Below are 8,837 nucleotides of genomic sequence, written 5' to 3' on the forward strand. Positions count from 1 at the left end.
TTCTTTCGAAGACTTGTTTGTTGATGAAGAAGACTGTGGTTTTGTTTCCCCAGCAGTAAGTTCATCAGATTTTCCTGCAGATTAGGGTTTATGAGAAATAAAAAACAACAAGATTAAAAGAATGAAAACAAACAATCAAGAAATTCCTACCATTGTCAGGGTCTACAGTTTGTTTAGATTCTGCTGCTTTTGAGGATTTATTCTCAACAGAAGAGGAAGAAGACGTTGATGATGATTTTGCCTCAAAGAAAGTGGGTTTAAAGGTTGCTTTAAACGAGACCTCCATATTTCTTGTTAAACATAATCAAATCAGAAATTAGTGTCTTTCTTCTGGAGATGAAAGAAAATCAAAGGGTTTTTTTTTTATGAAACAATGAAAGTAACTCTTTAACTAGCAAATCAGAAATTAGGGTTTGCTCTCGAGTTGAAAGGAAATGTTAGGTTTTTTTCTTCTAAAACACCGAATGGAAGTAACTCTTTTAACTAGAATATAGATTTTCTCTTTCAGAGAAGCGGGAGAAAGAAATACAGTAGGACGTGCCATTATTGTATTATTTTTTAACAAAAGCATAAAATAACGGAAAAAAAAAACTTGTGCACGGGAGCAATTTTTTTAATTCTTTTATTTTATGGTTACTAGGACTTAACCCGTGCCGCCATTTCTTTCTTATTGATTTAGCAAAAGTAACTAACTGGTTTCTCTTTTAATACATTTTAGCCACAACATGTTTTGAAAGAATGTGCGTAATGTTAATATGGGTACAAAATTACTTGCAAATGTTCGAAATTCCAAACAGGAGTAAAAAATTATTTGGAAGCGTACCAAATTTCATATAAAACAAAACTATTTTTCACCTTATTTTATATGAATTTTGATATATTCCCGACAATCCTATTAGCATTCATGATTAAGTAACATCATTATTTTCGTATTTAACCTTTATTCTTTTTGTATTTCAATAGGTAAAATTGAGCTTAGCACCCAAAATCATAATTCTAATAAATATTAGAATTAAATATGGTGGATACTCCAGGCATAAAATTTAGCCTAAAATTAAAAGGTTGAAGCTGGAATATCATACTACCCTGTTTTTAGAAAACAGTTACTATAGCAATTTGGCCTACAAATTTAAAATAAGCCAAATTAAAAAAGCTATAATAACTCTATTTTAGAAACAGTGAGTATATGAAAAAGAATATAACAAATGTGCAATTTTTCACTATGGCACAACAAATAAATAATCTCCGATTTTCAAATGGGGGGAACAAACTATAATTAGGATCTCTAAAAATGAAAAAAAAACCCTTCTTTATCTTAATTGTACTGTATTTTAGTTTGGGTTCACAAATTTCTGGAGTTTCAATTTCAAGAATCAAAACCAAGACCGCACTTGTCCAAGTATATCATCGCTACCCTTACTGAACCAGCTGTGAATAATCTAGTAGGAGAATCCATTCTACTCCACCATGAGGTATATAATTAAGTTCCTCGATCGCCCACGCAGTCTTTTATGACATCCAAAAGATAGGTTATTCGCTGCATCTAAAGATTCAAAATCATGATTAATTTAATCAGATGATACCACCCATCAATCACAAATACAGAGAAGGGCTATTCCCTTTATCAAGCAATCAAGCAATGATGTTGTACCAAATGCATTGAAAATGGTCTAGGCTTTAATAATTTTTGTACCCAAATGTTGTGAAGCAACTACCGTTTGCAGATTATAATATTGTCACCCTTAGTAATTTTGATTCTTTTTGTATGCATTTCGCACCGATTGTTTAATCATTTAATCATGTAACTTTTATGAAGCCAGATAAATATATATGAAAGCCAAGCCATTAACACAAATTCCTCGTCTCTATATCACTCACACACTACCATATTCCCACCCATAAACAATTAACAATACAACCACTACCGCAACATTTAAAAATCAGGGATGATAATAAACTAAAAACACCTGAATCTCTTCATGTCGTCTCTTCGGGTGATATGACTTGTAAACTTCTGTCAGATCAAAACCAAAGACGTTGGTTACGAAACCTGTTAGTTGAGATACAAATTAGGGCACATTTCAAGTAAATATCGAGTACTACATGAACCTTAATTTTAACTAAAACATTAGCTAAAAAAACGAAGGGGACAAAGAATGCTAAACAGCGTTGAATCCGCACCTTTAATATGTATATAAGCCACAATGAAACTTGGTGTTATTTTGAGGTCAAAGTTCTCCTCCTAAATACTTCCATTGGCAGATTTTCTATTTCTGATAGAAGATATACCAACTGCCACCCGTTAAACTTACTTATTTTGCTATTATCTCATGTGGAATGGCAAAAATCCGAGAAGTTGCTGAAAAAACACAAAAATAAAATTAAATTTGTGCATCAATGATCAAACTTTTCACAAAAAAAATTAAGAAACTTTTCTGTGTTCCTCTAAGTTTGACAAATTTTGTGATTAAGGACTAAACAAAGTATTCCCGCATTTGAATTTCCACACATCTGGTTCATAGTTTGCGTTTAATGAAACAACATTTTTCTCTGGTCATGCATTGTAGTACATCCCAAACAGATACAAACACCATAAAAACAATCAATAACATGTGTCTCAGCTAAAGAAGTATATCCACATGGCGAAAGATTGATTGTAGTAAAATGCAAATAAGGCTCTATATTGCTGCTTTGTGACATTTGCCTCAGAAATTAAAATGTAAAATTTCACCAAGGGCATACTTCTCTACCATAGTAAATAAAAGTTAAGCATTCTTAGTCACTGTCCTCGCAAGTCCAAACAGCACATATCCAACATGAACATGTCAATCTTCGCAATGCGAATAAGATATTCTTAAACTAACAACCCGAATCAAACGACATATCTCTATTGACACATTGTGTACATAATCAGTAGTTGGAAGTTGTATAGTTGTATTTCTTTACATGGTACGAATCCTCCACATTTATGCTCAGAACTTGGTAGTATAGGTCAAGACATGATCAACATTTCATAGACATTTTCAATTTTTACGATACCCAGAATTCATAACACCTAAAGCACATCATTACTCAATTGAATGTAATTAAACAAACTCATTTCTGGATAAATTCAGATGAAAAGTACTTGTTGTGAACTTAAGGGTGCTGGTGATGTTGAGGAAGTCTGGTTACCCGATACCGCGTCCTGGCTACGGAAGGCTTCACAACCTCCATTATAGACTCATAAAGTTTCTTCAGTACGTTAAATAATGGAACCTGAAATAAACACAATAATTTGAACAATCAGTAAAATGTTGGGAGCTTACCCCATTCTATCGTCCAATTATTGACAACATTGACATAGTTATTTAGTCAAACATCTGTAGTCTTATATTTTTCAACATTACATCTTTGAAAAGAGGAGGAGGTGGTCCAAGCATTAAGAAAGATAGTGAAAATGAACATAGTGAGGACCATATTGATAGTTAAGTTGATTATTCTGTAAAGGTGAATCCTCATATAATGAGAGTAGGTAGTATACCGATGATCCCATTTTTAAGAAAAAATGCACTGAAATTTGTTACATTAATTCTATAAGACATTCCTATACAAATTGATAAAATTACCAGTTACTGTAGAAGCTCCATCACCAGGTGTATTGGATTCCACTCATTCGTCATCAAAGTCCATCCAGTTCCTACAAAAAACATCTAAATCAATGTATTCCTCTAACCATTTTCCCTATTTCAACATCAAATTTTTACAAACCTGACTAACCAAATATTTGATGCGCAGAGAAGAAAAACATTAGCAGAAGAAAGTAGTCAAAATGAGGAACTCTAATTAACATATGTAAAAAACCAACGAAGAAAATAAATAAATAATTGACCCTATACCTTGACAATAAACTCATATATTTTTTACAATGAAAACCAAAACCCCAACCCTAAAAATCAAACAATGAAACACTAAAAATAATTGAACGTTTCCATCAATCAAATAATCAAACAATGAAACATAAAACTAAACCTAGTTTTATTAACTAATATACTATATTGGAAATTTCACGAACAAATGGCAAACAAATCAACAATAAGAAAATGAACCAAATCAATCAGATATCATTAACTTTTTCAGATAGCATTGAGAAGATCGCTGAAAATGGAGAATCGGTTGAGATTCCGCTTGCTTCTTTCGGATGTGTGAAGGTTTTTTTCAATTTTTTGTTGATGCTGAAATGCAACAACAATGAAGAATCAATTGAGATACTGTAATTGTTTGGGATATAAAAAAACAAACAAAAAATATTCAGAAGTATGTCGATTGGAATAGAGAACAAAAAATCAATTGAGATACTGTAATTTCTCGGTTTTCCAATACTTTGAGCAATTAATGGCGAGTTAATAACAGTAGAGTTTTGGTCGCAATTGAAAGCAGTAAATATAACACAAAGGAAGCTGGAAGGCTAAAAGAACCGCACAGTTCCTTTGGTTAAAATTAAGAAGATTGTAACTGCAAATTTGAAAATGCAATTAAATATAAAGAACCTGAAACGTCGCGTGATGAAACATTCAGGTTTAAATTGATATGGCCCTAGCAATTAGGTCAAAATTAGGAGCACCATGACAGAAAATCAAAAACAAATTCTTAGCTCCAATACTGATCTTTTTTAAATTTGCACATAATAAAATTAATCAAAATTTTATACAGATAATGAATCAAATTTGTGATCTTGGGGGAATCAGATATGTAAGACTGACAGTCCTTTTCTTAATCGGGACATCTGGATGCACAAACCATATTTTACCTAAAATTAATAAAAATAATTATACAAATAACGAACCTAAATTTGATTCTTCTGGGAATCATAGAACTAATACTCACAAAATCATACCTGTAATTTGTTCTTCCAAAAAATAATGATTTGTGATTGATCTTCCTTGGTAACCAAACCAAATTTCAAAATCACTGAGAACATCTCGATTAACATGATGATCGAAATAATCCCCAAAAAGGAAAACAACGTGTTCCATTTTTAACGATTACAGGGAAGAAGTGTAAGCGATTGAACATCGGTTTTATCAGCGGCGGAAGAATTTGGGTCTGAGATACGGAGAGAATAATGGGGAGTACTGTTGAGTGCTGATTTCTCATTCCTCGACCTAATCCATTATTTTAATGGATTATCAGCCCATAATCCATTATGCAGATTATAATGGATTTTATATGGCCTTGTTTGTTAAAATTTATGATTATCTATTTATGATTATTGATAATCATAAATTGATAAATGATTATGATATAATCATTTTAAAAATAAATTCTTCCAAACACTTCTTTCATATAATTGATTATTTTAGAATGATGATTTCAAAAAGGAGAGAAAAAGAACAATGATCTAGGATATTTTTTTGGTCATATGTTGTTTTTTTGTCTCTTTCTTGATAGTTTAGAGAAAATAAGAAGAAAAAATTCAATTTGAGTTCCTTTGAAAAAATAATTGATTATAATAAATTTTCAAAACAACTTTTTCCTGTTTATGGAAATAATGGATATTTTCAATTATGATTAAAATAAACAATTATTATAATGATTTCCAAACGCATATAGAATCCATTATAATCTGCATAATGGATTATGAGATGATAATCCATTAAAATAATAGTTACCAAACAACCCCTATGCGTTTGGTAACCATTATAATAATTGCTTATTTTAATCATAATTGAAAAAATCCATTATTTCCATAAACAGGAAAGAGTTGTTTTGAAAATTTATTATAATCAATTATTTTTTCTAAGAAACTCAAATTGAATTTTAACTTCTTATTTTCTCTAAACTATTGATAGTTTTTCAAATAGTGATTGTAGTTGTAGTAGTAAACAGGTTCTTTTCAGACTTGTGAAGAAAACAATTTTTCTAGATTTAAATTAAACACGCAAATAAATAAAATAGTTCAAACCTTTAGAGAAAAACACCAAGACTTGGATTCCACCATTGATCCATTATTTGATAAATTCTAATAATTAATATTCATGCAATTTTTCTTTTAGAGTGATTCTAATATTATGCCTTTTGTAGATTTTTGAAGTAATAAATGTAAACACCAAGCATGAAACATCAAGAGTCTTAAACTAAGCATGCTCCATCAAAATGAATCACAATTATTCAATAAAAATCAATTTTCCAATAAAAATTCCATGCAAATAATCATGTAATAATATTGCAAATAAATAATAAAGTTAGAATTATACCATAAATAAGGACCAATGGCTTCCTCCGTCGCCTTGGCTAAGGGGTTTAGCTCCTCATCTCAAAAACACACTCACAAGATGTATTCATGGCTAAATAAGTGTTTTTATTGATGAAAATAATTGATAATTGAAGTTTGTAACGCTGTTATACTGTTGCAGCGTCACTGTTACAAAGGGGTAGTGCTGAAAATAATCGATAGAACACAAGTGTTGTATAACAACGACACAGAGAGCTCGCTGTTTGCACTGTTGAAGAACTACGACCCGCAATAGACAGTCGATGTCACTGTTAATAAACGACGGCCTTGGAGAGTCTGTTCTTCACGTTCTTCCTCCTCGCAGCAGCAGCAGCAACAATCAATGGTATCTTCCTTGTTTCGGCTCTGAAATCTCTCCTCTTTCTCTCTAAACTTTTCTAACCCTCTTTATGACTTGAAACCACTCTTATATATCCCACAGACCCCAAATATCTCGTATAAATTCCGACTTTTTCTTTTCTTTTTCTTCTCTGTGCTGTTGAGAGAATAATCCCTTCTGTTGAGCTTTTTCACGTGCTGTTAGCTATAAAATAGCTACCAAACTCTTCCCTAGACTTGAATAAGACCGTGTACATGTTAATCCATCGTCAAAGTCCTCCAAAAATCTCTCAAAAATCTTTGAAAGTGCACAACAGGACACGTCTCTCTGTTTTAACTTCGATTGCTTCTCCCGGATATTCTAGCCCAATTAAGCCCATGAAATCATCCATACTAGAATTCTATATCCATATCACGTCCAGCCCAATCAATTTCCGGTGTTTAATCTCCCTAAAACAGCTCCAACAATCGGATCAAAATTCAACAGCGATATGCATGGCCTTTCCCGCCAAAAACCAGTATTTGAAATTTGAAGAAGACCTCCCCCTATCCAGTTCTGGTGTCCCTTTAGCAGCTGCCTGGAAATGGGTCACCCCTTAGTAATTAGGTTACCCCTTATCCAAAGTGAGAGTCCGTATAGTAATTTTCTCCCACGAGCGCAAAAACCACTTTCTTAGCCAATTTCGCCGCAAAAGCTTATTTCTCCGGAAATACCTACAGGGACATAAAAAGCCATAATAAGTACAAAAATGGGTACTAACACAATATACAATGGGGCTATATTAAACACATAAATGCTTCTATCAACTATCAAGAGGGAGACAAAAAAATAACATAGGACTAGAAAAATATAGTAGATCATTGTTCTTTCTTTTCCTTTTCGAGATCATCATTCTAAAATAATCAATTATTTGAAAAAAAGTGTTTGGAAAAATTTATTTTGAAAATGATTATATCAAAATCATTTATCAATTTATGATTATTTATAATCATAAATAAATAATCATAAATTTTACCAAACAAGGTCTTAGTATGAAGGAGAGAAATAAGGATTTCGTAAGGTATGAATGGACATTTCATCATGGTTCATTTAATAAGTATATCTTCCGATCATTAGGCAGGACTTAAATGAAGATCTTATTAATATTTATATTTATATACACATGCTGAGAACATAAATTATACTCTGGAGAAAAAGATTGCGTAGTTACAACTTATGTTTATAATCTTTGCACTACACAGGATTTGTGTTCCAACAGAGCATAGGAATTAATTTAGTCAGAACTTGGTCATTCTTCTAGCTGTATTATGCTTAGTTTTAATGTGTTTTTTATAAAAGCGTTTTTTCTGATTGGATTGTCGTGCCGTGATGCGTAAAAAAAACAGTTGAATGCTTGATAAAATATAAATTAAAGTTAAAGCTGATTAAAAAAAAGCGGGTAAATGTGTTTGATAAAATATCATATTCAACTATTATTGTTATATCAAATGACAAAAACATACGTATGTCTGAAAATAGCTTTATTTAATTTTATTGGGTTTAAAAACAATTAAAAATGTTAATATCAAATATAAATATGAATATATATATATATATATATATTTATTTATTTATTTATTTTTTCTCTTTATATATATAAGTTATTTCAAGTATTTTCTTAAAAAAAGTTAAATTACACTTATTGTAAATACTGAAAATAATGCAAACAAAAAGTGTCTACAAGAAATTAGTTGAAAGCCTCGCGACCAGCTAGGCTCCAACACATTTTCGTATAACTATTCCTAATATGTGAAAGAAAAAAATTATATTTCTTGACATTATTATAAATATGTGTAAATTTATTAACTTTTACTATTATTATTGTTAAAAAAGATTATTTTACTTAACCACTTTTTATTTTACATACTAGCCCTTAACCCGTGCCGTAATGGCACGGGCCATGATGTTGGTTCATTTTTAATATTTTTAATATATTGTATAATTTGTGTCTCGAACACTTATCAACTCCTTATAATTTAATATGGGTTTGTCATAAAAATAGTTGGGATTTTCCTCTCTTTTTTTCTTGTTTTTTTCCTTTAATATTTTACCGCCGGAGATTTGCTCAAACGAAAGAAATATAATCTTAACTTCCAGACACGTTTTTATTTAGGTTCATTTCTTATAATGAGATAATGCTCTACATGAACATGGAAGTTTAAATTATTTTTGGAAATATGTCGTCAGCAGCGCTCATCTCAGTGA

The 8,837-nt window shown here is 31.1% G+C and overlaps 1 long non-coding RNA gene across 3 annotated transcripts; it reads right to left on the reverse strand.

Moving 5' to 3' along the window:
* Positions 1–1,199: 1,199 nt before the first annotated feature.
* LOC113299559 lies at positions 1,200–5,208 on the reverse strand. Of its 3 annotated transcripts, XR_003335115.1 has the most exons (6): positions 4,877–5,208; positions 3,609–4,214; positions 3,128–3,258; positions 2,182–2,359; positions 1,968–2,050; positions 1,200–1,543 (listed from the first exon to the last, which is right to left on the reverse strand). It is a non-coding gene; the product is annotated as an uncharacterized LOC113299559 (long non-coding RNA). The 3 variants fall into 3 exon arrangements; XR_003335113.1 differs by lacking the exon at positions 1,200–1,543 and having other exon boundaries at positions 1,587–2,050; XR_003335114.1 differs by lacking the exon at positions 1,200–1,543 and having other exon boundaries at positions 1,589–2,050; positions 3,609–3,679; positions 4,877–5,206.
* Between the last annotated feature and the right edge of the window lie 3,629 nt (positions 5,209–8,837).

This window comes from Papaver somniferum, chromosome 7 (genome assembly GCF_003573695.1).
Source record: "Papaver somniferum cultivar HN1 chromosome 7, ASM357369v1, whole genome shotgun sequence".
Classification (NCBI taxonomy): domain Eukaryota; kingdom Viridiplantae; phylum Streptophyta; class Magnoliopsida; order Ranunculales; family Papaveraceae; genus Papaver; species Papaver somniferum.